Source organism: Anomaloglossus baeobatrachus, unplaced genomic scaffold, assembly GCF_048569485.1.
Source record: "Anomaloglossus baeobatrachus isolate aAnoBae1 unplaced genomic scaffold, aAnoBae1.hap1 Scaffold_3312, whole genome shotgun sequence".
In the NCBI taxonomy this organism is placed as follows: Eukaryota; Metazoa; Chordata; class Amphibia; order Anura; family Aromobatidae; genus Anomaloglossus; species Anomaloglossus baeobatrachus.
The window spans coordinates 28,081-55,653 of NW_027442694.1; the positions used below are offsets into that span (position 1 = coordinate 28,081).

Consider the following 27,573-nt stretch of genomic DNA (forward strand, 5'->3'; position numbering starts at 1 on the left):
AAGTTGTTCTTTGGGTGGGAGGGTGGGCTAGTGGAAGGAGGGGGCAATCTCTTTTTTTCCCGGGTGGTAGGGGGATGACAGGAGAAGGGAAGCGGGTGGTGAGAAAGGTACAGAGGGCAGGGTTTGGGGGCTGGGAAGGAAAGGGAAAAGATTAGGGTTTGGGGATGATGAAAGGGCTTTCTACGGGTAAGGATGGCAAAGGGTGGCAGTGACGGAAAGTCAGGCAACCTGTCCTGTCCGTCTTTTTGTATCGTGAATTGGAAAGACTGCAAGGGGGAGGGGAGTTGCTTGCGCCCTAAAGGAGGAGTTATTCAGATTCATTGCAGTGGGCGGCGGCTGCAAAACGCACCATTCTTCTTGTTTTTGCTCTGCAAAGCAGCCTTTTCAAGGGTTGGCTTGGGTGACAAAATGTCTTGTGTAGGCGTGGGTTTGTCTCCCTCTCGCTCTCTCTCCCTAAGATGTGTCCGGCATAGGCCAGGGTGCCACTCGAGGCCCAAACCAATTCTGGTTATCGCTTCTCGGCCTTTTGGCTAAGATCAAGTGTAGTATCTGTTCTTATCAGTTTAATATCTGATACGTCCCCTATCTGGGGACCATATATTAAATGGATTTTTAGAACAGGGAGATGGAAAAAGAGCTTGCTCTGTCCACTCCACGCATTGACCTGGTATTGCAGTACCTCCAGGAACGGTGCACCCCTTCTTAACCCAGTTTCCAAAAGCAGAACTCAATTCACCTGATTCATATTAGCCCGATTTAATGAATTGGAAGAAAGCATACGTCTTCATATGCACCTCAATTTGGCCCATTCACTTTTCACACTTCCTCCTTTTGTTTTTTATCTTTCACACTTTTGACTTTCTTTATTCATCCAAATAGCAAACTCATCACCACTCAACCTGACCAACTCGGCTATGTCCCCGTGCTGCAGTTCTCTGTCTTATCTAGATCATTTGCAATTGAATGGAATAGATCCCTTTTGGACAAAGTGGATTCACCTGCTGCTGCAGTGACCACAGGTGTGATAAGATCTAGAATTGGCATCTGGTGCGATCTCTCCGCTTCCACTCCAAAGAAAGTTACCTGTTTATTCCTATCATGCATTGGTTTTTGGGGTTTTCTTTGAGTAATGATGATCTCTTTAGTAGTCTGTTGGCGCCCTCTCCTGGAGGAATAGTTTGCTTGCTCTTGGACATTCTAAAAGAGAGGTCATGATAGACATTGAGCTTCTGAGCTCAATTGGGGACAGTCATGGGTGATGAATGTTTGCAACCTACTGCGAAGCCTCATACCGCAATATAAGGAACGTCAAATACTAAGAAAGGGCGGCCTATGAAAGAATTACTACTTTCAATAAGTACACTTAAACGGCTAATTGGGAATAGAAAAACTGTAAAAAGCCCTCTGAGAAAGCCCCCCTCTAACCTTTGATAGTAAGCTTTTCTGTAGTCTGCCTGTTGATGTATTTTCCGTTTGAACTGTGCACAACATGAAGAGACGGAACACTGGCGGCTTGTCACAATGCCCCCCGATGACATCACAATAGCGCTGCTGCCTAGAAAACAAGCTGCGCAGAAGAAGTTGTTCTTTGGGTGGGAGGGTGGGCTAGTGGAAGGAGGGGGCAATCTCTTTTTTTCCCGGGTGGTAGGGGGATGACAGGAGAAGGGAAGCGGGTGGTGAGAAAGGTACAGAGGGCAGGGTTTGGGGGCTGGGAAGGAAAGGGAAAAGATTAGGGTTTGGGGATGATGAAAGGGCTTTCTACGGGTAAGGATGGCAAAGGGTGGCAGTGACGGAAAGTCAGGCAACCTGTCCTGTCCGTCTTTTTGTATCGTGAATTGGAAAGACTGCAAGGGGGAGGGGAGTTGCTTGCGCCCTAAAGGAGGAGTTATTCAGATTCATTGCAGTGGGCGGCGGCTGCAAAACGCACCATTCTTCTTGTTTTTGCTCTGCAAAGCAGCCTTTTCAAGGGTTGGCTTGGGTGACAAAATGTCTTGTGTAGGCGTGGGTTTGTCTCCCTCTCGCTCTCTCTCCCTAAGATGTGTCCGGCATAGGCCAGGGTGCCACTCGAGGCCCAAACCAATTCTGGTTATCGCTTCTCGGCCTTTTGGCTAAGATCAAGTGTAGTATCTGTTCTTATCAGTTTAATATCTGATACGTCCCCTATCTGGGGACCATATATTAAATGGATTTTTAGAACAGGGAGATGGAAAAAGAGCTTGCTCTGTCCACTCCACGCATTGACCTGGTATTGCAGTACCTCCAGGAACGGTGCACCCCTTCTTAACCCAGTTTCCAAAAGCAGAACTCAATTCACCTGATTCATATTAGCCCGATTTAATGAATTGGAAGAAAGCATACGTCTTCATATGCACCTCAATTTGGCCCATTCACTTTTCACACTTCCTCCTTTTGTTTTTTATCTTTCACACTTTTGACTTTCTTTATTCATCCAAATAGCAAACTCATCACCACTCAACCTGACCAACTCGGCTATGTCCCCGTGCTGCAGTTCTCTGTCTTATCTAGATCATTTGCAATTGAATGGAATAGATCCCTTTTGGACAAAGTGGATTCACCTGCTGCTGCAGTGACCACAGGTGTGATAAGATCTAGAATTGGCATCTGGTGCGATCTCTCCGCTTCCACTCCAAAGAAAGTTACCTGTTTATTCCTATCATGCATTGGTTTTTGGGGTTTTCTTTGAGTAATGATGATCTCTTTAGTAGTCTGTTGGCGCCCTCTCCTGGAGGAATAGTTTGCTTGCTCTTGGACATTCTAAAAGAGAGGTCATGATAGACATTGAGCTTCTGAGCTCAATTGGGGACAGTCATGGGTGATGAATGTTTGCAACCTACTGCGAAGCCTCATACCGCAATATAAGGAACGTCAAATACTAAGAAAGGGCGGCCTATGAAAGAATTACTACTTTCAATAAGTACACTTAAACGGCTAATTGGGAATAGAAAAACTGTAAAAAGCCCTCTGAGAAAGCCCCCCTCTAACCTTTGATAGTAAGCTTTTCTGTAGTCTGCCTGTTGATGTATTTTCCGTTTGAACTGTGCACAACATGAAGAGACGGAACACTGGCGGCTTGTCACAATGCCCCCCGATGACATCACAATAGCGCTGCTGCCTAGAAAACAAGCTGCGCAGAAGAAGTTGTTCTTTGGGTGGGAGGGTGGGCTAGTGGAAGGAGGGGGCAATCTCTTTTTTTCCCGGGTGGTAGGGGGATGACAGGAGAAGGGAAGCGGGTGGTGAGAAAGGTACAGAGGGCAGGGTTTGGGGGCTGGGAAGGAAAGGGAAAAGATTAGGGTTTGGGGATGATGAAAGGGCTTTCTACGGGTAAGGATGGCAAAGGGTGGCAGTGACGGAAAGTCAGGCAACCTGTCCTGTCCGTCTTTTTGTATCGTGAATTGGAAAGACTGCAAGGGGGAGGGGAGTTGCTTGCGCCCTAAAGGAGGAGTTATTCAGATTCATTGCAGTGGGCGGCGGCTGCAAAACGCACCATTCTTCTTGTTTTTGCTCTGCAAAGCAGCCTTTTCAAGGGTTGGCTTGGGTGACAAAATGTCTTGTGTAGGCGTGGGTTTGTCTCCCTCTCGCTCTCTCTCCCTAAGATGTGTCCGGCATAGGCCAGGGTGCCACTCGAGGCCCAAACCAATTCTGGTTATCGCTTCTCGGCCTTTTGGCTAAGATCAAGTGTAGTATCTGTTCTTATCAGTTTAATATCTGATACGTCCCCTATCTGGGGACCATATATTAAATGGATTTTTAGAACAGGGAGATGGAAAAAGAGCTTGCTCTGTCCACTCCACGCATTGACCTGGTATTGCAGTACCTCCAGGAACGGTGCACCCCTTCTTAACCCAGTTTCCAAAAGCAGAACTCAATTCACCTGATTCATATTAGCCCGATTTAATGAATTGGAAGAAAGCATACGTCTTCATATGCACCTCAATTTGGCCCATTCACTTTTCACACTTCCTCCTTTTGTTTTTTATCTTTCACACTTTTGACTTTCTTTATTCATCCAAATAGCAAACTCATCACCACTCAACCTGACCAACTCGGCTATGTCCCCGTGCTGCAGTTCTCTGTCTTATCTAGATCATTTGCAATTGAATGGAATAGATCCCTTTTGGACAAAGTGGATTCACCTGCTGCTGCAGTGACCACAGGTGTGATAAGATCTAGAATTGGCATCTGGTGCGATCTCTCCGCTTCCACTCCAAAGAAAGTTACCTGTTTATTCCTATCATGCATTGGTTTTTGGGGTTTTCTTTGAGTAATGATGATCTCTTTAGTAGTCTGTTGGCGCCCTCTCCTGGAGGAATAGTTTGCTTGCTCTTGGACATTCTAAAAGAGAGGTCATGATAGACATTGAGCTTCTGAGCTCAATTGGGGACAGTCATGGGTGATGAATGTTTGCAACCTACTGCGAAGCCTCATACCGCAATATAAGGAACGTCAAATACTAAGAAAGGGCGGCCTATGAAAGAATTACTACTTTCAATAAGTACACTTAAACGGCTAATTGGGAATAGAAAAACTGTAAAAAGCCCTCTGAGAAAGCCCCCCTCTAACCTTTGATAGTAAGCTTTTCTGTAGTCTGCCTGTTGATGTATTTTCCGTTTGAACTGTGCACAACATGAAGAGACGGAACACTGGCGGCTTGTCACAATGCCCCCCGATGACATCACAATAGCGCTGCTGCCTAGAAAACAAGCTGCGCAGAAGAAGTTGTTCTTTGGGTGGGAGGGTGGGCTAGTGGAAGGAGGGGGCAATCTCTTTTTTTCCCGGGTGGTAGGGGGATGACAGGAGAAGGGAAGCGGGTGGTGAGAAAGGTACAGAGGGCAGGGTTTGGGGGCTGGGAAGGAAAGGGAAAAGATTAGGGTTTGGGGATGATGAAAGGGCTTTCTACGGGTAAGGATGGCAAAGGGTGGCAGTGACGGAAAGTCAGGCAACCTGTCCTGTCCGTCTTTTTGTATCGTGAATTGGAAAGACTGCAAGGGGGAGGGGAGTTGCTTGCGCCCTAAAGGAGGAGTTATTCAGATTCATTGCAGTGGGCGACGGCTGCAAAACGCACCATTCTTCTTGTTTTTGCTCTGCAAAGCAGCCTTTTCAAGGGTTGGCTTGGGTGACAAAATGTCTTGTGTAGGCGTGGGTTTGTCTCCCTCTCGCTCTCTCTCCCTAAGATGTGTCCGGCATAGGCCAGGGTGCCACTCGAGGCCCAAACCAATTCTGGTTATCGCTTCTCGGCCTTTTGGCTAAGATCAAGTGTAGTATCTGTTCTTATCAGTTTAATATCTGATACGTCCCCTATCTGGGGACCATATATTAAATGGATTTTTAGAACAGGGAGATGGAAAAAGAGCTTGCTCTGTCCACTCCACGCATTGACCTGGTATTGCAGTACCTCCAGGAACGGTGCACCCCTTCTTAACCCAGTTTCCAAAAGCAGAACTCAATTCACCTGATTCATATTAGCCCGATTTAATGAATTGGAAGAAAGCATACGTCTTCATATGCACCTCAATTTGGCCCATTCACTTTTCACACTTCCTCCTTTTGTTTTTTATCTTTCACACTTTTGACTTTCTTTATTCATCCAAATAGCAAACTCATCACCACTCAACCTGACCAACTCGGCTATGTCCCCGTGCTGCAGTTCTCTGTCTTATCTAGATCATTTGCAATTGAATGGAATAGATCCCTTTTGGACAAAGTGGATTCACCTGCTGCTGCAGTGACCACAGGTGTGATAAGATCTAGAATTGGCATCTGGTGCGATCTCTCCGCTTCCACTCCAAAGAAAGTTACCTGTTTATTCCTATCATGCATTGGTTTTTGGGGTTTTCTTTGAGTAATGATGATCTCTTTAGTAGTCTGTTGGCGCCCTCTCCTGGAGGAATAGTTTGCTTGCTCTTGGACATTCTAAAAGAGAGGTCATGATAGACATTGAGCTTCTGAGCTCAATTGGGGACAGTCATGGGTGATGAATGTTTGCAACCTACTGCGAAGCCTCATACCGCAATATAAGGAACGTCAAATACTAAGAAAGGGCGGCCTATGAAAGAATTACTACTTTCAATAAGTACACTTAAACGGCTAATTGGGAATAGAAAAACTGTAAAAAGCCCTCTGAGAAAGCCCCCCTCTAACCTTTGATAGTAAGCTTTTCTGTAGTCTGCCTGTTGATGTATTTTCCGTTTGAACTGTGCACAACATGAAGAGACGGAACACTGGCGGCTTGTCACAATGCCCCCCGATGACATCACAATAGCGCTGCTGCCTAGAAAACAAGCTGCGCAGAAGAAGTTGTTCTTTGGGTGGGAGGGTGGGCTAGTGGAAGGAGGGGGCAATCTCTTTTTTTCCCGGGTGGTAGGGGGATGACAGGAGAAGGGAAGCGGGTGGTGAGAAAGGTACAGAGGGCAGGGTTTGGGAGCTGGGAAGGAAAGGGAAAAGATTAGGGTTTGGGGATGATGAAAGGGCTTTCTACGGGTAAGGATGGCAAAGGGTGGCAGTGACGGAAAGTCAGGCAACCTGTCCTGTCCGTCTTTTTGTATCGTGAATTGGAAAGACTGCAAGGGGGAGGGGAGTTGCTTGCGCCCTAAAGGAGGAGTTATTCAGATTCATTGCAGTGGGCGGCGGCTGCAAAACGCACCATTCTTCTTGTTTTTGCTCTGCAAAGCAGCCTTTTCAAGGGTTGGCTTGGGTGACAAAATGTCTTGTGTAGGCGTGGGTTTGTCTCCCTCTCGCTCTCTCTCCCTAAGATGTGTCCGGCATAGGCCAGGGTGCCACTCGAGGCCCAAACCAATTCTGGTTATCGCTTCTCGGCCTTTTGGCTAAGATCAAGTGTAGTATCTGTTCTTATCAGTTTAATATCTGATACGTCCCCTATCTGGGGACCATATATTAAATGGATTTTTAGAACAGGGAGATGGAAAAAGAGCTTGCTCTGTCCACTCCACGCATTGACCTGGTATTGCAGTACCTCCAGGAACGGTGCACCCCTTCTTAACCCAGTTTCCAAAAGCAGAACTCAATTCACCTGATTCATATTAGCCCGATTTAATGAATTGGAAGAAAGCATACGTCTTCATATGCACCTCAATTTGGCCCATTCACTTTTCACACTTCCTCCTTTTGTTTTTTATCTTTCACACTTTTGACTTTCTTTATTCATCCAAATAGCAAACTCATCACCACTCAACCTGACCAACTCGGCTATGTCCCCGTGCTGCAGTTCTCTGTCTTATCTAGATCATTTGCAATTGAATGGAATAGATCCCTTTTGGACAAAGTGGATTCACCTGCTGCTGCAGTGACCACAGGTGTGATAAGATCTAGAATTGGCATCTGGTGCGATCTCTCCGCTTCCACTCCAAAGAAAGTTACCTGTTTATTCCTATCATGCATTGGTTTTTGGGGTTTTCTTTGAGTAATGATGATCTCTTTAGTAGTCTGTTGGCGCCCTCTCCTGGAGGAATAGTTTGCTTGCTCTTGGACATTCTAAAAGAGAGGTCATGATAGACATTGAGCTTCTGAGCTCAATTGGGGACAGTCATGGGTGATGAATGTTTGCAACCTACTGCGAAGCCTCATACCGCAATATAAGGAACGTCAAATACTAAGAAAGGGCGGCCTATGAAAGAATTACTACTTTCAATAAGTACACTTAAACGGCTAATTGGGAATAGAAAAACTGTAAAAAGCCCTCTGAGAAAGCCCCCCTCTAACCTTTGATAGTAAGCTTTTCTGTAGTCTGCCTGTTGATGTATTTTCCGTTTGAACTGTGCACAACATGAAGAGACGGAACACTGGCGGCTTGTCACAATGCCCCCCGATGACATCACAATAGCGCTGCTGCCTAGAAAACAAGCTGCGCAGAAGAAGTTGTTCTTTGGGTGGGAGGGTGGGCTAGTGGAAGGAGGGGGCAATCTCTTTTTTTCCCGGGTGGTAGGGGGATGACAGGAGAAGGGAAGCGGGTGGTGAGAAAGGTACAGAGGGCAGGGTTTGGGAGCTGGGAAGGAAAGGGAAAAGATTAGGGTTTGGGGATGATGAAAGGGCTTTCTACGGGTAAGGATGGCAAAGGGTGGCAGTGACGGAAAGTCAGGCAACCTGTCCTGTCCGTCTTTTTGTATCGTGAATTGGAAAGACTGCAAGGGGGAGGGGAGTTGCTTGCGCCCTAAAGGAGGAGTTATTCAGATTCATTGCAGTGGGCGGCGGCTGCAAAACGCACCATTCTTCTTGTTTTTGCTCTGCAAAGCAGCCTTTTCAAGGGTTGGCTTGGGTGACAAAATGTCTTGTGTAGGCGTGGGTTTGTCTCCCTCTCGCTCTCTCTCCCTAAGATGTGTCCGGCATAGGCCAGGGTGCCACTCGAGGCCCAAACCAATTCTGGTTATCGCTTCTCGGCCTTTTGGCTAAGATCAAGTGTAGTATCTGTTCTTATCAGTTTAATATCTGATACGTCCCCTATCTGGGGACCATATATTAAATGGATTTTTAGAACAGGGAGATGGAAAAAGAGCTTGCTCTGTCCACTCCACGCATTGACCTGGTATTGCAGTACCTCCAGGAACGGTGCACCCCTTCTTAACCCAGTTTCCAAAAGCAGAACTCAATTCACCTGATTCATATTAGCCCGATTTAATGAATTGGAAGAAAGCATACGTCTTCATATGCACCTCAATTTGGCCCATTCACTTTTCACACTTCCTCCTTTTGTTTTTTATCTTTCACACTTTTGACTTTCTTTATTCATCCAAATAGCAAACTCATCACCACTCAACCTGACCAACTCGGCTATGTCCCCGTGCTGCAGTTCTCTGTCTTATCTAGATCATTTGCAATTGAATGGAATAGATCCCTTTTGGACAAAGTGGATTCACCTGCTGCTGCAGTGACCACAGGTGTGATAAGATCTAGAATTGGCATCTGGTGCGATCTCTCCGCTTCCACTCCAAAGAAAGTTACCTGTTTATTCCTATCATGCATTGGTTTTTGGGGTTTTCTTTGAGTAATGATGATCTCTTTAGTAGTCTGTTGGCGCCCTCTCCTGGAGGAATAGTTTGCTTGCTCTTGGACATTCTAAAAGAGAGGTCATGATAGACATTGAGCTTCTGAGCTCAATTGGGGACAGTCATGGGTGATGAATGTTTGCAACCTACTGCGAAGCCTCATACCGCAATATAAGGAACGTCAAATACTAAGAAAGGGCGGCCTATGAAAGAATTACTACTTTCAATAAGTACACTTAAACGGCTAATTGGGAATAGAAAAACTGTAAAAAGCCCTCTGAGAAAGCCCCCCTCTAACCTTTGATAGTAAGCTTTTCTGTAGTCTGCCTGTTGATGTATTTTCCGTTTGAACTGTGCACAACATGAAGAGACGGAACACTGGCGGCTTGTCACAATGCCCCCCGATGACATCACAATAGCGCTGCTGCCTAGAAAACAAGCTGCGCAGAAGAAGTTGTTCTTTGGGTGGGAGGGTGGGCTAGTGGAAGGAGGGGGCAATCTCTTTTTTTCCCGGGTGGTAGGGGGATGACAGGAGAAGGGAAGCGGGTGGTGAGAAAGGTACAGAGGGCAGGGTTTGGGGGCTGGGAAGGAAAGGGAAAAGATTAGGGTTTGGGGATGATGAAAGGGCTTTCTACGGGTAAGGATGGCAAAGGGTGGCAGTGACGGAAAGTCAGGCAACCTGTCCTGTCCGTCTTTTTGTATCGTGAATTGGAAAGACTGCAAGGGGGAGGGGAGTTGCTTGCGCCCTAAAGGAGGAGTTATTCAGATTCATTGCAGTGGGCGGCGGCTGCAAAACGCACCATTCTTCTTGTTTTTGCTCTGCAAAGCAGCCTTTTCAAGGGTTGGCTTGGGTGACAAAATGTCTTGTGTAGGCGTGGGTTTGTCTCCCTCTCGCTCTCTCTCCCTAAGATGTGTCCGGCATAGGCCAGGGTGCCACTCGAGGCCCAAACCAATTCTGGTTATCGCTTCTCGGCCTTTTGGCTAAGATCAAGTGTAGTATCTGTTCTTATCAGTTTAATATCTGATACGTCCCCTATCTGGGGACCATATATTAAATGGATTTTTAGAACAGGGAGATGGAAAAAGAGCTTGCTCTGTCCACTCCACGCATTGACCTGGTATTGCAGTACCTCCAGGAACGGTGCACCCCTTCTTAACCCAGTTTCCAAAAGCAGAACTCAATTCACCTGATTCATATTAGCCCGATTTAATGAATTGGAAGAAAGCATACGTCTTCATATGCACCTCAATTTGGCCCATTCACTTTTCACACTTCCTCCTTTTGTTTTTTATCTTTCACACTTTTGACTTTCTTTATTCATCCAAATAGCAAACTCATCACCACTCAACCTGACCAACTCGGCTATGTCCCCGTGCTGCAGTTCTCTGTCTTATCTAGATCATTTGCAATTGAATGGAATAGATCCCTTTTGGACAAAGTGGATTCACCTGCTGCTGCAGTGACCACAGGTGTGATAAGATCTAGAATTGGCATCTGGTGCGATCTCTCCGCTTCCACTCCAAAGAAAGTTACCTGTTTATTCCTATCATGCATTGGTTTTTGGGGTTTTCTTTGAGTAATGATGATCTCTTTAGTAGTCTGTTGGCGCCCTCTCCTGGAGGAATAGTTTGCTTGCTCTTGGACATTCTAAAAGAGAGGTCATGATAGACATTGAGCTTCTGAGCTCAATTGGGGACAGTCATGGGTGATGAATGTTTGCAACCTACTGCGAAGCCTCATACCGCAATATAAGGAACGTCAAATACTAAGAAAGGGCGGCCTATGAAAGAATTACTACTTTCAATAAGTACACTTAAACGGCTAATTGGGAATAGAAAAACTGTAAAAAGCCCTCTGAGAAAGCCCCCCTCTAACCTTTGATAGTAAGCTTTTCTGTAGTCTGCCTGTTGATGTATTTTCCGTTTGAACTGTGCACAACATGAAGAGACGGAACACTGGCGGCTTGTCACAATGCCCCCCGATGACATCACAATAGCGCTGCTGCCTAGAAAACAAGCTGCGCAGAAGAAGTTGTTCTTTGGGTGGGAGGGTGGGCTAGTGGAAGGAGGGGGCAATCTCTTTTTTTCCCGGGTGGTAGGGGGATGACAGGAGAAGGGAAGCGGGTGGTGAGAAAGGTACAGAGGGCAGGGTTTGGGGGCTGGGAAGGAAAGGGAAAAGATTAGGGTTTGGGGATGATGAAAGGGCTTTCTACGGGTAAGGATGGCAAAGGGTGGCAGTGACGGAAAGTCAGGCAACCTGTCCTGTCCGTCTTTTTGTATCGTGAATTGGAAAGACTGCAAGGGGGAGGGGAGTTGCTTGCGCCCTAAAGGAGGAGTTATTCAGATTCATTGCAGTGGGCGGCGGCTGCAAAACGCACCATTCTTCTTGTTTTTGCTCTGCAAAGCAGCCTTTTCAAGGGTTGGCTTGGGTGACAAAATGTCTTGTGTAGGCGTGGGTTTGTCTCCCTCTCGCTCTCTCTCCCTAAGATGTGTCCGGCATAGGCCAGGGTGCCACTCGAGGCCCAAACCAATTCTGGTTATCGCTTCTCGGCCTTTTGGCTAAGATCAAGTGTAGTGTTGTTCGAAGAGGTGGTTTAAGCTCCAGGCCACCTTAGTACAATGATACAATGCACACTGGAAGGTTGCGCTTGCTAGTACTCTGGGTGGATAGTATATTCATCTAGAGGAAAACATGGCCCTACCAGGATCGAGGCTATTAGACTGAGTAAGGGTGGGGGGCTATGGTACAACGTGCCCCAGGACTGACGACCCTGGAGTGAGTCTGAGCTTGCTGGCTTGGGACCCCGGCAAGCCTTGGGCTCTGTAGCACACCGTACCTTGCCTTTTCATACTTTTTGAGCATATTACCCTATCCCGGCCTTCTGGCTAGGAAGGGAAATTTTTATAATCCCGGTCGGAGGTCTGGTCAGCTTTGGGCTGAGAAACTAACACCCGGTTGGAGGTCTGGGTCAGCTTCGGCTGAGAAACCAACACCCGGTTGGAGGTCTGGGTCAGCTTCGGCTGAGAAACCAACACCCGGTTGGAGGTCCGGTTAGCCTTGGGCTGAGAAACCAACACCGGTTGACGGTCCGGGCAGTTTCGGCTGCGAAACCAACAACTAGTAGCTCTCTACTCCACTTGGGTAAGATGCCTGGGTGGACGCTGGGAGCAACGACAAGGCTCAACCAGGCTTCGGCTTGGGGGAGCACCGAAGATCCCTGACCCTTGCTGTGGCCTTCTGGCTCGGAGGGACGGGGTTGATTTTTGGGGACCCTCTCCTCACGGTGGGGTCCACATGAATCCTAGCCTTTGCACTGTTTTTGGTGTGACTTCGGTCATGCATTTTTTGTGGTGCTTTGGAAAGCTTCATTAAATCAAAATCTGTTCTTATCAGTTTAATATCTGATACGTCCCCTATCTGGGGACCATATATTAAATGGATTTTTAGAACAGGGAGATGGAAAAAGAGCTTGCTCTGTCCACTCCACGCATTGACCTGGTATTGCAGTACCTCCAGGAACGGTGCACCCCTTCTTAACCCAGTTTCCAAAAGCAGAACTCAATTCACCTGATTCATATTAGCCCGATTTAATGAATTGGAAGAAAGCATACGTCTTCATATGCACCTCAATTTGGCCCATTCACTTTTCACACTTCCTCCTTTTGTTTTTTATCTTTCACACTTTTGACTTTCTTTATTCATCCAAATAGCAAACTCATCACCACTCAACCTGACCAACTCGGCTATGTCCCCGTGCTGCAGTTCTCTGTCTTATCTAGATCATTTGCAATTGAATGGAATAGATCCCTTTTGGACAAAGTGGATTCACCTGCTGCTGCAGTGACCACAGGTGTGATAAGATCTAGAATTGGCATCTGGTGCGATCTCTCCGCTTCCACTCCAAAGAAAGTTACCTGTTTATTCCTATCATGCATTGGTTTTTGGGGTTTTCTTTGAGTAATGATGATCTCTTTAGTAGTCTGTTGGCGCCCTCTCCTGGAGGAATAGTTTGCTTGCTCTTGGACATTCTAAAAGAGAGGTCATGATAGACATTGAGCTTCTGAGCTCAATTGGGGACAGTCATGGGTGATGAATGTTTGCAACCTACTGCGAAGCCTCATACCGCAATATAAGGAACGTCAAATACTAAGAAAGGGCGGCCTATGAAAGAATTACTACTTTCAATAAGTACACTTAAACGGCTAATTGGGAATAGAAAAACTGTAAAAAGCCCTCTGAGAAAGCCCCCCTCTAACCTTTGATAGTAAGCTTTTCTGTAGTCTGCCTGTTGATGTATTTTCCGTTTGAACTGTGCACAACATGAAGAGACGGAACACTGGCGGCTTGTCACAATGCCCCCCGATGACATCACAATAGCGCTGCTGCCTAGAAAACAAGCTGCGCAGAAGAAGTTGTTCTTTGGGTGGGAGGGTGGGCTAGTGGAAGGAGGGGGCAATCTCTTTTTTTCCCGGGTGGTAGGGGGATGACAGGAGAAGGGAAGCGGGTGGTGAGAAAGGTACAGAGGGCAGGGTTTGGGGGCTGGGAAGGAAAGGGAAAAGATTAGGGTTTGGGGATGATGAAAGGGCTTTCTACGGGTAAGGATGGCAAAGGGTGGCAGTGACGGAAAGTCAGGCAACCTGTCCTGTCCGTCTTTTTGTATCGTGAATTGGAAAGACTGCAAGGGGGAGGGGAGTTGCTTGCGCCCTAAAGGAGGAGTTATTCAGATTCATTGCAGTGGGCGGCGGCTGCAAAACGCACCATTCTTCTTGTTTTTGCTCTGCAAAGCAGCCTTTTCAAGGGTTGGCTTGGGTGACAAAATGTCTTGTGTAGGCGTGGGTTTGTCTCCCTCTCGCTCTCTCTCCCTAAGATGTGTCCGGCATAGGCCAGGGTGCCACTCGAGGCCCAAACCAATTCTGGTTATCGCTTCTCGGCCTTTTGGCTAAGATCAAGTGTAGTATCTGTTCTTATCAGTTTAATATCTGATACGTCCCCTATCTGGGGACCATATATTAAATGGATTTTTAGAACAGGGAGATGGAAAAAGAGCTTGCTCTGTCCACTCCACGCATTGACCTGGTATTGCAGTACCTCCAGGAACGGTGCACCCCTTCTTAACCCAGTTTCCAAAAGCAGAACTCAATTCACCTGATTCATATTAGCCCGATTTAATGAATTGGAAGAAAGCATACGTCTTCATATGCACCTCAATTTGGCCCATTCACTTTTCACACTTCCTCCTTTTGTTTTTTATCTTTCACACTTTTGACTTTCTTTATTCATCCAAATAGCAAACTCATCACCACTCAACCTGACCAACTCGGCTATGTCCCCGTGCTGCAGTTCTCTGTCTTATCTAGATCATTTGCAATTGAATGGAATAGATCCCTTTTGGACAAAGTGGATTCACCTGCTGCTGCAGTGACCACAGGTGTGATAAGATCTAGAATTGGCATCTGGTGCGATCTCTCCGCTTCCACTCCAAAGAAAGTTACCTGTTTATTCCTATCATGCATTGGTTTTTGGGGTTTTCTTTGAGTAATGATGATCTCTTTAGTAGTCTGTTGGCGCCCTCTCCTGGAGGAATAGTTTGCTTGCTCTTGGACATTCTAAAAGAGAGGTCATGATAGACATTGAGCTTCTGAGCTCAATTGGGGACAGTCATGGGTGATGAATGTTTGCAACCTACTGCGAAGCCTCATACCGCAATATAAGGAACGTCAAATACTAAGAAAGGGCGGCCTATGAAAGAATTACTACTTTCAATAAGTACACTTAAACGGCTAATTGGGAATAGAAAAACTGTAAAAAGCCCTCTGAGAAAGCCCCCCTCTAACCTTTGATAGTAAGCTTTTCTGTAGTCTGCCTGTTGATGTATTTTCCGTTTGAACTGTGCACAACATGAAGAGACGGAACACTGGCGGCTTGTCACAATGCCCCCCGATGACATCACAATAGCGCTGCTGCCTAGAAAACAAGCTGCGCAGAAGAAGTTGTTCTTTGGGTGGGAGGGTGGGCTAGTGGAAGGAGGGGGCAATCTCTTTTTTTCCCGGGTGGTAGGGGGATGACAGGAGAAGGGAAGCGGGTGGTGAGAAAGGTACAGAGGGCAGGGTTTGGGGGCTGGGAAGGAAAGGGAAAAGATTAGGGTTTGGGGATGATGAAAGGGCTTTCTACGGGTAAGGATGGCAAAGGGTGGCAGTGACGGAAAGTCAGGCAACCTGTCCTGTCCGTCTTTTTGTATCGTGAATTGGAAAGACTGCAAGGGGGAGGGGAGTTGCTTGCGCCCTAAAGGAGGAGTTATTCAGATTCATTGCAGTGGGCGGCGGCTGCAAAACGCACCATTCTTCTTGTTTTTGCTCTGCAAAGCAGCCTTTTCAAGGGTTGGCTTGGGTGACAAAATGTCTTGTGTAGGCGTGGATTTGTCTCCCTCTCGCTCTCTCTCCCTAAGATGTGTCCGGCATAGGCCAGGGTGCCACTCGAGGCCCAAACCAATTCTGGTTATCGCTTCTCGGCCTTTTGGCTAAGATCAAGTGTAGTATCTGTTCTTATCAGTTTAATATCTGATACGTCCCCTATCTGGGGACCATATATTAAATGGATTTTTAGAACAGGGAGATGGAAAAAGAGCTTGCTCTGTCCACTCCACGCATTGACCTGGTATTGCAGTACCTCCAGGAACGGTGCACCCCTTCTTAACCCAGTTTCCAAAAGCAGAACTCAATTCACCTGATTCATATTAGCCCGATTTAATGAATTGGAAGAAAGCATACGTCTTCATATGCACCTCAATTTGGCCCATTCACTTTTCACACTTCCTCCTTTTGTTTTTTATCTTTCACACTTTTGACTTTCTTTATTCATCCAAATAGCAAACTCATCACCACTCAACCTGACCAACTCGGCTATGTCCCCGTGCTGCAGTTCTCTGTCTTATCTAGATCATTTGCAATTGAATGGAATAGATCCCTTTTGGACAAAGTGGATTCACCTGCTGCTGCAGTGACCACAGGTGTGATAAGATCTAGAATTGGCATCTGGTGCGATCTCTCCGCTTCCACTCCAAAGAAAGTTACCTGTTTATTCCTATCATGCATTGGTTTTTGGGGTTTTCTTTGAGTAATGATGATCTCTTTAGTAGTCTGTTGGCGCCCTCTCCTGGAGGAATAGTTTGCTTGCTCTTGGACATTCTAAAAGAGAGGTCATGATAGACATTGAGCTTCTGAGCTCAATTGGGGACAGTCATGGGTGATGAATGTTTGCAACCTACTGCGAAGCCTCATACCGCAATATAAGGAACGTCAAATACTAAGAAAGGGCGGCCTATGAAAGAATTACTACTTTCAATAAGTACACTTAAACGGCTAATTGGGAATAGAAAAACTGTAAAAAGCCCTCTGAGAAAGCCCCCCTCTAACCTTTGATAGTAAGCTTTTCTGTAGTCTGCCTGTTGATGTATTTTCCGTTTGAACTGTGCACAACATGAAGAGACGGAACACTGGCGGCTTGTCACAATGCCCCCCGATGACATCACAATAGCGCTGCTGCCTAGAAAACAAGCTGCGCAGAAGAAGTTGTTCTTTGGGTGGGAGGGTGGGCTAGTGGAAGGAGGGGGCAATCTCTTTTTTTCCCGGGTGGTAGGGGGATGACAGGAGAAGGGAAGCGGGTGGTGAGAAAGGTACAGAGGGCAGGGTTTGGGGGCTGGGAAGTAAAGGGAAAAGATTAGGGTTTGGGGATGATGAAAGGGCTTTCTACGGGTAAGGATGGCAAAGGGTGGCAGTGACGGAAAGTCAGGCAACCTGTCCTGTCCGTCTTTTTGTATCGTGAATTGGAAAGACTGCAAGGGGGAGGGGAGTTGCTTGCGCCCTAAAGGAGGAGTTATTCAGATTCATTGCAGTGGGCGGCGGCTGCAAAACGCACCATTCTTCTTGTTTTTGCTCTGCAAAGCAGCCTTTTCAAGGGTTGGCTTGGGTGACAAAATGTCTTGTGTAGGCGTGGGTTTGTCTCCCTCTCGCTCTCTCTCCCTAAGATGTGTCCGGCATAGGCCAGGGTGCCACTCGAGGCCCAAACCAATTCTGGTTATCGCTTCTCGGCCTTTTGGCTAAGATCAAGTGTAGTATCTGTTCTTATCAGTTTAATATCTGATACGTCCCCTATCTGGGGACCATATATTAAATGGATTTTTAGAACAGGGAGATGGAAAAAGAGCTTGCTCTGTCCACTCCACGCATTGACCTGGTATTGCAGTACCTCCAGGAACGGTGCACCCCTTCTTAACCCAGTTTCCAAAAGCAGAACTCAATTCACCTGATTCATATTAGCCCGATTTAATGAATTGGAAGAAAGCATACGTCTTCATATGCACCTCAATTTGGCCCATTCACTTTTCACACTTCCTCCTTTTGTTTTTTATCTTTCACACTTTTGACTTTCTTTATTCATCCAAATAGCAAACTCATCACCACTCAACCTGACCAACTCGGCTATGTCCCCGTGCTGCAGTTCTCTGTCTTATCTAGATCATTTGCAATTGAATGGAATAGATCCCTTTTGGACAAAGTGGATTCACCTGCTGCTGCAGTGACCACAGGTGTGATAAGATCTAGAATTGGCATCTGGTGCGATCTCTCCGCTTCCACTCCAAAGAAAGTTACCTGTTTATTCCTATCATGCATTGGTTTTTGGGGTTTTCTTTGAGTAATGATGATCTCTTTAGTAGTCTGTTGGCGCCCTCTCCTGGAGGAATAGTTTGCTTGCTCTTGGACATTCTAAAAGAGAGGTCATGATAGACATTGAGCTTCTGAGCTCAATTGGGGACAGTCATGGGTGATGAATGTTTGCAACCTACTGCGAAGCCTCATACCGCAATATAAGGAACGTCAAATACTAAGAAAGGGCGGCCTATGAAAGAATTACTACTTTCAATAAGTACACTTAAACGGCTAATTGGGAATAGAAAAACTGTAAAAAGCCCTCTGAGAAAGCCCCCCTCTAACCTTTGATAGTAAGCTTTTCTGTAGTCTGCCTGTTGATGTATTTTCCGTTTGAACTGTGCACAACATGAAGAGACGGAACACTGGCGGCTTGTCACAATGCCCCCCGATGACATCACAATAGCGCTGCTGCCTAGAAAACAAGCTGCGCAGAAGAAGTTGTTCTTTGGGTGGGAGGGTGGGCTAGTGGAAGGAGGGGGCAATCTCTTTTTTTCCCGGGTGGTAGGGGGATGACAGGAGAAGGGAAGCGGGTGGTGAGAAAGGTACAGAGGGCAGGGTTTGGGGGCTGGGAAGGAAAGGGAAAAGATTAGGGTTTGGGGATGATGAAAGGGCTTTCTACGGGTAAGGATGGCAAAGGGTGGCAGTGACGGAAAGTCAGGCAACCTGTCCTGTCCGTCTTTTTGTATCGTGAATTGGAAAGACTGCAAGGGGGAGGGGAGTTGCTTGCGCCCTAAAGGAGGAGTTATTCAGATTCATTGCAGTGGGCGGCGGCTGCAAAACGCACCATTCTTCTTGTTTTTGCTCTGCAAAGCAGCCTTTTCAAGGGTTGGCTTGGGTGACAAAATGTCTTGTGTAGGCGTGGGTTTGTCTCCCTCTCGCTCTCTCTCCCTAAGATGTGTCCGGCATAGGCCAGGGTGCCACTCGAGGCCCAAACCAATTCTGGTTATCGCTTCTCGGCCTTTTGGCTAAGATCAAGTGTAGTATCTGTTCTTATCAGTTTAATATCTGATACGTCCCCTATCTGGGGACCATATATTAAATGGATTTTTAGAACAGGGAGATGGAAAAAGAGCTTGCTCTGTCCACTCCACGCATTGACCTGGTATTGCAGTACCTCCAGGAACGGTGCACCCCTTCTTAACCCAGTTTCCAAAAGCAGAACTCAATTCACCTGATTCATATTAGCCCGATTTAATGAATTGGAAGAAAGCATACGTCTTCATATGCACCTCAATTTGGCCCATTCACTTTTCACACTTCCTCCTTTTGTTTTTTATCTTTCACACTTTTGACTTTCTTTATTCATCCAAATAGCAAACTCATCACCACTCAACCTGACCAACTCGGCTATGTCCCCGTGCTGCAGTTCTCTGTCTTATCTAGATCATTTGCAATTGAATGGAATAGATCCCTTTTGGACAAAGTGGATTCACCTGCTGCTGCAGTGACCACAGGTGTGATAAGATCTAGAATTGGCATCTGGTGCGATCTCTCCGCTTCCACTCCAAAGAAAGTTACCTGTTTATTCCTATCATGCATTGGTTTTTGGGGTTTTCTTTGAGTAATGATGATCTCTTTAGTAGTCTGTTGGCGCCCTCTCCTGGAGGAATAGTTTGCTTGCTCTTGGACATTCTAAAAGAGAGGTCATGATAGACATTGAGCTTCTGAGCTCAATTGGGGACAGTCATGGGTGATGAATGTTTGCAACCTACTGCGAAGCCTCATACCGCAATATAAGGAACGTCAAATACTAAGAAAGGGCGGCCTATGAAAGAATTACTACTTTCAATAAGTACACTTAAACGGCTAATTGGGAATAGAAAAACTGTAAAAAGCCCTCTGAGAAAGCCCCCCTCTAACCTTTGATAGTAAGCTTTTCTGTAGTCTGCCTGTTGATGTATTTTCCGTTTGAACTGTGCACAACATGAAGAGACGGAACACTGGCGGCTTGTCACAATGCCCCCCGATGACATCACAATAGCGCTGCTGCCTAGAAAACAAGCTGCGCAGAAGAAGTTGTTCTTTGGGTGGGAGGGTGGGCTAGTGGAAGGAGGGGGCAATCTCTTTTTTTCCCGGGTGGTAGGGGGATGACAGGAGAAGGGAAGCGGGTGGTGAGAAAGGTACAGAGGGCAGGGTTTGGGGGCTGGGAAGGAAAGGGAAAAGATTAGGGTTTGGGGATGATGAAAGGGCTTTCTACGGGTAAGGATGGCAAAGGGTGGCAGTGACGGAAAGTCAGGCAACCTGTCCTGTCCGTCTTTTTGTATCGTGAATTGGAAAGACTGCAAGGGGGAGGGGAGTTGCTTGCGCCCTAAAGGAGGAGTTATTCAGATTCATTGCAGTGGGCGGCGGCTGCAAAACGCACCATTCTTCTTGTTTTTGCTCTGCAAAGCAGCCTTTTCAAGGGTTGGCTTGGGTGACAAAATGTCTTGTGTAGGCGTGGGTTTGTCTCCCTCTCGCTCTCTCTCCCTAAGATGTGTCCGGCATAGGCCAGGGTGCCACTCGAGGCCCAAACCAATTCTGGTTATCGCTTCTCGGCCTTTTGGCTAAGATCAAGTGTAGTATCTGTTCTTATCAGTTTAATATCTGATACGTCCCCTATCTGGGGACCATATATTAAATGGATTTTTAGAACAGGGAGATGGAAAAAGAGCTTGCTCTGTCCACTCCACGCATTGACCTGGTATTGCAGTACCTCCAGGAACGGTGCACCCCTTCTTAACCCAGTTTCCAAAAGCAGAACTCAATTCACCTGATTCATATTAGCCCGATTTAATGAATTGGAAGAAAGCATACGTCTTCATATGCACCTCAATTTGGCCCATTCACTTTTCACACTTCCTCCTTTTGTTTTTTATCTTTCACACTTTTGACTTTCTTTATTCATCCAAATAGCAAACTCATCACCACTCAACCTGACCAACTCGGCTATGTCCCCGTGCTGCAGTTCTCTGTCTTATCTAGATCATTTGCAATTGAATGGAATAGATCCCTTTTGGACAAAGTGGATTCACCTGCTGCTGCAGTGACCACAGGTGTGATAAGATCTAGAATTGGCATCTGGTGCGATCTCTCCGCTTCCACTCCAAAGAAAGTTACCTGTTTATTCCTATCATGCATTGGTTTTTGGGGTTTTCTTTGAGTAATGATGATCTCTTTAGTAGTCTGTTGGCGCCCTCTCCTGGAGGAATAGTTTGCTTGCTCTTGGACATTCTAAAAGAGAGGTCATGATAGACATTGAGCTTCTGAGCTCAATTGGGGACAGTCATGGGTGATGAATGTTTGCAACCTACTGCGAAGCCTCATACCGCAATATAAGGAACGTCAAATACTAAGAAAGGGCGGCCTATGAAAGAATTACTACTTTCAATAAGTACACTTAAACGGCTAATTGGGAATAGAAAAACTGTAAAAAGCCCTCTGAGAAAGCCCCCCTCTAACCTTTGATAGTAAGCTTTTCTGTAGTCTGCCTGTTGATGTATTTTCCGTTTGAACTGTGCACAACATGAAGAGACGGAACACTGGCGGCTTGTCACAATGCCCCCCGATGACATCACAATAGCGCTGCTGCCTAGAAAACAAGCTGCGCAGAAGAAGTTGTTCTTTGGGTGGGAGGGTGGGCTAGTGGAAGGAGGGGGCAATCTCTTTTTTTCCCGGGTGGTAGGGGGATGACAGGAGAAGGGAAGCGGGTGGTGAGAAAGGTACAGAGGGCAGGGTTTGGGGGCTGGGAAGGAAAGGGAAAAGATTAGGGTTTGGGGATGATGAAAGGGCTTTCTACGGGTAAGGATGGCAAAGGGTGGCAGTGACGGAAAGTCAGGCAACCTGTCCTGTCCGTCTTTTTGTATCGTGAATTGGAAAGACTGCAAGGGGGAGGGGAGTTGCTTGCGCCCTAAAGGAGGAGTTATTCAGATTCATTGCAGTGGGCGGCGGCTGCAAAACGCACCATTCTTCTTGTTTTTGCTCTGCAAAGCAGCCTTTTCAAGGGTTGGCTTGGGTGACAAAATGTCTTGTGTAGGCGTGGGTTTGTCTCCCTCTCGCTCTCTCTCCCTAAGATGTGTCCGGCATAGGCCAGGGTGCCACTCGAGGCCCAAACCAATTCTGGTTATCGCTTCTCGGCCTTTTGGCTAAGATCAAGTGTAGTATCTGTTCTTATCAGTTTAATATCTGATACGTCCCCTATCTGGGGACCATATATTAAATGGATTTTTAGAACAGGGAGATGGAAAAAGAGCTTGCTCTGTCCACTCCACGCATTGACCTGGTATTGCAGTACCTCCAGGAACGGTGCACCCCTTCTTAACCCAGTTTCCAAAAGCAGAACTCAATTCACCTGATTCATATTAGCCCGATTTAATGAATTGGAAGAAAGCATACGTCTTCATATGCACCTCAATTTGGCCCATTCACTTTTCACACTTCCTCCTTTTGTTTTTTATCTTTCACACTTTTGACTTTCTTTATTCATCCAAATAGCAAACTCATCACCACTCAACCTGACCAACTCGGCTATGTCCCCGTGCTGCAGTTCTCTGTCTTATCTAGATCATTTGCAATTGAATGGAATAGATCCCTTTTGGACAAAGTGGATTCACCTGCTGCTGCAGTGACCACAGGTGTGATAAGATCTAGAATTGGCATCTGGTGCGATCTCTCCGCTTCCACTCCAAAGAAAGTTACCTGTTTATTCCTATCATGCATTGGTTTTTGGGGTTTTCTTTGAGTAATGATGATCTCTTTAGTAGTCTGTTGGCGCCCTCTCCTGGAGGAATAGTTTGCTTGCTCTTGGACATTCTAAAAGAGAGGTCATGATAGACATTGAGCTTCTGAGCTCAATTGGGGACAGTCATGGGTGATGAATGTTTGCAACCTACTGCGAAGCCTCATACCGCAATATAAGGAACGTCAAATACTAAGAAAGGGCGGCCTATGAAAGAATTACTACTTTCAATAAGTACACTTAAACGGCTAATTGGGAATAGAAAAACTGTAAAAAGCCCTCTGAGAAAGCCCCCCTCTAACCTTTGATAGTAAGCTTTTCTGTAGTCTGCCTGTTGATGTATTTTCCGTTTGAACTGTGCACAACATGAAGAGACGGAACACTGGCGGCTTGTCACAATGCCCCCCGATGACATCACAATAGCGCTGCTGCCTAGAAAACAAGCTGCGCAGAAGAAGTTGTTCTTTGGGTGGGAGGGTGGGCTAGTGGAAGGAGGGGGCAATCTCTTTTTTTCCCGGGTGGTAGGGGGATGACAGGAGAAGGGAAGCGGGTGGTGAGAAAGGTACAGAGGGCAGGGTTTGGGGGCTGGGAAGGAAAGGGAAAAGATTAGGGTTTGGGGATGATGAAAGGGCTTTCTACGGGTAAGGATGGCAAAGGGTGGCAGTGACGGAAAGTCAGGCAACCTGTCCTGTCCGTCTTTTTGTATCGTGAATTGGAAAGACTGCAAGGGGGAGGGGAGTTGCTTGCGCCCTAAAGGAGGAGTTATTCAGATTCATTGCAGTGGGCGGCGGCTGCAAAACGCACCATTCTTCTTGTTTTTGCTCTGCAAAGCAGCCTTTTCAAGGGTTGGCTTGGGTGACAAAATGTCTTGTGTAGGCGTGGGTTTGTCTCCCTCTCGCTCTCTCTCCCTAAGATGTGTCCGGCATAGGCCAGGGTGCCACTCGAGGCCCAAACCAATTCTGGTTATCGCTTCTCGGCCTTTTGGCTAAGATCAAGTGTAGTATCTGTTCTTATCAGTTTAATATCTGATACGTCCCCTATCTGGGGACCATATATTAAATGGATTTTTAGAACAGGGAGATGGAAAAAGAGCTTGCTCTGTCCACTCCACGCATTGACCTGGTATTGCAGTACCTCCAGGAACGGTGCACCCCTTCTTAACCCAGTTTCCAAAAGCAGAACTCAATTCACCTGATTCATATTAGCCCGATTTAATGAATTGGAAGAAAGCATACGTCTTCATATGCACCTCAATTTGGCCCATTCACTTTTCGCACTTCCTCCTTTTGTTTTTTATCTTTCACACTTTTGACTTTCTTTATTCATCCAAATAGCAAACTCATCACCACTCAACCTGACCAACTCGGCTATGTCCCCGTGCTGCAGTTCTCTGTCTTATCTAGATCATTTGCAATTGAATGGAATAGATCCCTTTTGGACAAAGTGGATTCACCTGCTGCTGCAGTGACCACAGGTGTGATAAGATCTAGAATTGGCATCTGGTGCGATCTCTCCGCTTCCACTCCAAAGAAAGTTACCTGTTTATTCCTATCATGCATTGGTTTTTGGGGTTTTCTTTGAGTAATGATGATCTCTTTAGTAGTCTGTTGGCGCCCTCTCCTGGAGGAATAGTTTGCTTGCTCTTGGACATTCTAAAAGAGAGGTCATGATAGACATTGAGCTTCTGAGCTCAATTGGGGACAGTCATGGGTGATGAATGTTTGCAACCTACTGCGAAGCCTCATACCGCAATATAAGGAACGTCAAATACTAAGAAAGGGCGGCCTATGAAAGAATTACTACTTTCAATAAGTACACTTAAACGGCTAATTGGGAATAGAAAAACTGTAAAAAGCCCTCTGAGAAAGCCCCCCTCTAACCTTTGATAGTAAGCTTTTCTGTAGTCTGCCTGTTGATGTATTTTCCGTTTGAACTGTGCACAACATGAAGAGACGGAACACTGGCGGCTTGTCACAATGCCCCCCGATGACATCACAATAGCGCTGCTGCCTAGAAAACAAGCTGCGCAGAAGAAGTTGTTCTTTGGGTGGGAGGGTGGGCTAGTGGAAGGAGGGGGCAATCTCTTTTTTTCCCGGGTGGTAGGGGGATGACAGGAGAAGGGAAGCGGGTGGTGAGAAAGGTACAGAGGGCAGGGTTTGGGGGCTGGGAAGGAAAGGGAAAAGATTAGGGTTTGGGGATGATGAAAGGGCTTTCTACGGGTAAGGATGGCAAAGGGTGGCAGTGACGGAAAGTCAGGCAACCTGTCCTGTCCGTCTTTTTGTATCGTGAATTGGAAAGACTGCAAGGGGGAGGGGAGTTGCTTGCGCCCTAAAGGAGGAGTTATTCAGATTCATTGCAGTGGGCGGCGGCTGCAAAACGCACCATTCTTCTTGTTTTTGCTCTGCAAAGCAGCCTTTTCAAGGGTTGGCTTGGGTGACAAAATGTCTTGTGTAGGCGTGGGTTTGTCTCCCTCTCGCTCTCTCTCCCTAAGATGTGTCCGGCATAGGCCAGGGTGCCACTCGAGGCCCAAACCAATTCTGGTTATCGCTTCTCGGCCTTTTGGCTAAGATCAAGTGTAGTATCTGTTCTTATCAGTTTAATATCTGATACGTCCCCTATCTGGGGACCATATATTAAATGGATTTTTAGAACAGGGAGATGGAAAAAGAGCTTGCTCTGTCCACTCCACGCATTGACCTGGTATTGCAGTACCTCCAGGAACGGTGCACCCCTTCTTAACCCAGTTTCCAAAAGCAGAACTCAATTCACCTGATTCATATTAGCCCGATTTAATGAATTGGAAGAAAGCATACGTCTTCATATGCACCTCAATTTGGCCCATTCACTTTTCACACTTCCTCCTTTTGTTTTTTATCTTTCACACTTTTGACTTTCTTTATTCATCCAAATAGCAAACTCATCACCACTCAACCTGACCAACTCGGCTATGTCCCCGTGCTGCAGTTCTCTGTCTTATCTAGATCATTTGCAATTGAATGGAATAGATCCCTTTTGGACAAAGTGGATTCACCTGCTGCTGCAGTGACCACAGGTGTGATAAGATCTAGAATTGGCATCTGGTGCGATCTCTCCGCTTCCACTCCAAAGAAAGTTACCTGTTTATTCCTATCATGCATTGGTTTTTGGGGTTTTCTTTGAGTAATGATGATCTCTTTAGTAGTCTGTTGGCGCCCTCTCCTGGAGGAATAGTTTGCTTGCTCTTGGACATTCTAAAAGAGAGGTCATGATAGACATTGAGCTTCTGAGCTCAATTGGGGACAGTCATGGGTGATGAATGTTTGCAACCTACTGCGAAGCCTCATACCGCAATATAAGGAACGTCAAATACTAAGAAAGGGCGGCCTATGAAAGAATTACTACTTTCAATAAGTACACTTAAACGGCTAATTGGGAATAGAAAAACTGTAAAAAGCCCTCTGAGAAAGCCCCCCTCTAACCTTTGATAGTAAGCTTTTCTGTAGTCTGCCTGTTGATGTATTTTCCGTTTGAACTGTGCACAACATGAAGAGACGGAACACTGGCGGCTTGTCACAATGCCCCCCGATGACATCACAATAGCGCTGCTGCCTAGAAAACAAGCTGCGCAGAAGAAGTTGTTCTTTGGGTGGGAGGGTGGGCTAGTGGAAGGAGGGGGCAATCTCTTTTTTTCCCGGGTGGTAGGGGGATGACAGGAGAAGGGAAGCGGGTGGTGAGAAAGGTACAGAGGGCAGGGTTTGGGGGCTGGGAAGGAAAGGGAAAAGATTAGGGTTTGGGGATGATGAAAGGGCTTTCTACGGGTAAGGATGGCAAAGGGTGGCAGTGACGGAAAGTCAGGCAACCTGTCCTGTCCGTCTTTTTGTATCGTGAATTGGAAAGACTGCAAGGGGGAGGGGAGTTGCTTGCGCCCTAAAGGAGGAGTTATTCAGATTCATTGCAGTGGGCGGCGGCTGCAAAACGCACCATTCTTCTTGTTTTTGCTCTGCAAAGCAGCCTTTTCAAGGGTTGGCTTGGGTGACAAAATGTCTTGTGTAGGCGTGGGTTTGTCTCCCTCTCGCTCTCTCTCCCTAAGATGTGTCCGGCATAGGCCAGGGTGCCACTCGAGGCCCAAACCAATTCTGGTTATCGCTTCTCGGCCTTTTGGCTAAGATCAAGTGTAGTATCTGTGCACAGCGCCTGTTGGTTGCCCTGGAGGATGACCTGAGGAACTCCGTCCCCAGAGGGAGCCTATCGTACCATTCCGTACTTTATGGACTCTTCCCTGGGACTCACACCGTTGGAGCCATCCAGGAGGCTTGGCGCCTTATGAACTGCTTTAAGGACGCTATTTGGGTCGCCAGGAACCGGCTCATCTTGAAGAGGGAGAGGATGTCTATCCAGGATTGCCGCAGGCTGATCCACAGCCTGCTCAGAGACTATTCCATTATGGACAGTCCGGACGACAGCGCCGAGGAGGAGGTTTAGACCTCTTCCATGCCCCCTCCCTCCTTTTCCCGTTATGTGCGTCTTTCAATAAAGCTTCGGGCCTGTGATTTCCCCACCCTATCCCCCTTTTCCCCTACCCCCATCCCCCAATCGCCGGTTCGTCGTTATTTATTGTCTAACTTTTTCTTTCAGCTTGAGTGTTATGGATAAGCATAGGAGTGTGATGTATAGTTTAGTGCGTCGTACTCTATGGCTATGTAAGAAGGATTGTATAGTTCTGTGTGTACGGGGCTGCGGCACTGTACACGGTTTGTTACCTTTTTGTGAGTAGTGCATGATAATAAAGATGCTGTTAAATCAAAAAATCTGTTCTTATCAGTTTAATATCTGATACGTCCCCTATCTGGGGACCATATATTAAATGGATTTTTAGAACAGGGAGATGGAAAAAGAGCTTGCTCTGTCCACTCCACGCATTGACCTGGTATTGCAGTACCTCCAGGAACGGTGCACCCCTTCTTAACCCAGTTTCCAAAAGCAGAACTCAATTCACCTGATTCATATTAGCCCGATTTAATGAATTGGAAGAAAGCATACGTCTTCATATGCACCTCAATTTGGCCCATTCACTTTTCACACTTCCTCCTTTTGTTTTTTATCTTTCACACTTTTGACTTTCTTTATTCATCCAAATAGCAAACTCATCACCAC

At 46.6% G+C, this 27,573-nt stretch overlaps 16 non-coding genes and 2 pseudogenes across 16 annotated transcripts; all 18 read left to right on the forward strand.

The window, feature by feature from the left end:
* Positions 1 to 510: 510 nt before the first annotated feature.
* On the forward strand, positions 511 to 701 carry LOC142270686 (U2 spliceosomal RNA). The gene has a single exon (XR_012735929.1). It is a non-coding gene; the product is annotated as a U2 spliceosomal RNA (small nuclear RNA).
* Positions 702 to 2,088: 1,387 nt separating this feature from the next.
* LOC142270688 (U2 spliceosomal RNA) lies at positions 2,089 to 2,279 on the forward strand. Its single transcript, XR_012735930.1, has one exon. It is a non-coding gene; the product is annotated as a U2 spliceosomal RNA (small nuclear RNA).
* A 1,387-nt stretch (positions 2,280 to 3,666) lies between these two features.
* LOC142270689 (U2 spliceosomal RNA) lies at positions 3,667 to 3,857 on the forward strand. The gene has a single exon (XR_012735931.1). It is a non-coding gene; the product is annotated as a U2 spliceosomal RNA (small nuclear RNA).
* A 1,387-nt stretch (positions 3,858 to 5,244) lies between these two features.
* Positions 5,245 to 5,435, forward strand: LOC142270690 (U2 spliceosomal RNA). The gene has a single exon (XR_012735932.1). It is a non-coding gene; the product is annotated as a U2 spliceosomal RNA (small nuclear RNA).
* Positions 5,436 to 6,822: 1,387 nt separating this feature from the next.
* Positions 6,823 to 7,013, forward strand: LOC142270691 (U2 spliceosomal RNA). The gene has a single exon (XR_012735933.1). It is a non-coding gene; the product is annotated as a U2 spliceosomal RNA (small nuclear RNA).
* Positions 7,014 to 8,400: 1,387 nt separating this feature from the next.
* LOC142270692 (U2 spliceosomal RNA) lies at positions 8,401 to 8,591 on the forward strand. The gene has a single exon (XR_012735934.1). It is a non-coding gene; the product is annotated as a U2 spliceosomal RNA (small nuclear RNA).
* A 1,387-nt stretch (positions 8,592 to 9,978) lies between these two features.
* LOC142270693 (U2 spliceosomal RNA) lies at positions 9,979 to 10,169 on the forward strand. Its single transcript, XR_012735935.1, has one exon. It is a non-coding gene; the product is annotated as a U2 spliceosomal RNA (small nuclear RNA).
* A 2,185-nt stretch (positions 10,170 to 12,354) lies between these two features.
* LOC142270669 (U2 spliceosomal RNA) lies at positions 12,355 to 12,550 on the forward strand. Its single transcript, XR_012735915.1, has one exon. It is a non-coding gene; the product is annotated as a U2 spliceosomal RNA (small nuclear RNA).
* Positions 12,551 to 13,937: 1,387 nt separating this feature from the next.
* Positions 13,938 to 14,128, forward strand: LOC142270694 (U2 spliceosomal RNA). Its single transcript, XR_012735936.1, has one exon. It is a non-coding gene; the product is annotated as a U2 spliceosomal RNA (small nuclear RNA).
* Positions 14,129 to 15,515: 1,387 nt separating this feature from the next.
* Positions 15,516 to 15,706, forward strand: LOC142270695 (U2 spliceosomal RNA). Its single transcript, XR_012735937.1, has one exon. It is a non-coding gene; the product is annotated as a U2 spliceosomal RNA (small nuclear RNA).
* A 1,387-nt stretch (positions 15,707 to 17,093) lies between these two features.
* LOC142270697 (U2 spliceosomal RNA) lies at positions 17,094 to 17,284 on the forward strand. The gene has a single exon (XR_012735939.1). It is a non-coding gene; the product is annotated as a U2 spliceosomal RNA (small nuclear RNA).
* Positions 17,285 to 18,671: 1,387 nt separating this feature from the next.
* Positions 18,672 to 18,862, forward strand: LOC142270699 (U2 spliceosomal RNA). Its single transcript, XR_012735940.1, has one exon. It is a non-coding gene; the product is annotated as a U2 spliceosomal RNA (small nuclear RNA).
* Positions 18,863 to 20,249: 1,387 nt separating this feature from the next.
* On the forward strand, positions 20,250 to 20,440 carry LOC142270700 (U2 spliceosomal RNA). The gene has a single exon (XR_012735941.1). It is a non-coding gene; the product is annotated as a U2 spliceosomal RNA (small nuclear RNA).
* Positions 20,441 to 21,827: 1,387 nt separating this feature from the next.
* On the forward strand, positions 21,828 to 22,018 carry LOC142270701 (U2 spliceosomal RNA). Its single transcript, XR_012735942.1, has one exon. It is a non-coding gene; the product is annotated as a U2 spliceosomal RNA (small nuclear RNA).
* Positions 22,019 to 23,405: 1,387 nt separating this feature from the next.
* Positions 23,406 to 23,596, forward strand: LOC142270702 (U2 spliceosomal RNA). The gene has a single exon (XR_012735943.1). It is a non-coding gene; the product is annotated as a U2 spliceosomal RNA (small nuclear RNA).
* A 1,387-nt stretch (positions 23,597 to 24,983) lies between these two features.
* LOC142270703 (U2 spliceosomal RNA) lies at positions 24,984 to 25,174 on the forward strand. The gene has a single exon (XR_012735944.1). It is a non-coding gene; the product is annotated as a U2 spliceosomal RNA (small nuclear RNA).
* Positions 25,175 to 26,561: 1,387 nt separating this feature from the next.
* On the forward strand, positions 26,562 to 26,772 carry LOC142270671 (U2 spliceosomal RNA; annotated as a pseudogene).
* Positions 26,773 to 27,175: 403 nt separating this feature from the next.
* Positions 27,176 to 27,380, forward strand: LOC142270724 (U2 spliceosomal RNA; annotated as a pseudogene).
* The last annotated feature ends 193 nt before the right edge of the window (positions 27,381 to 27,573 follow it).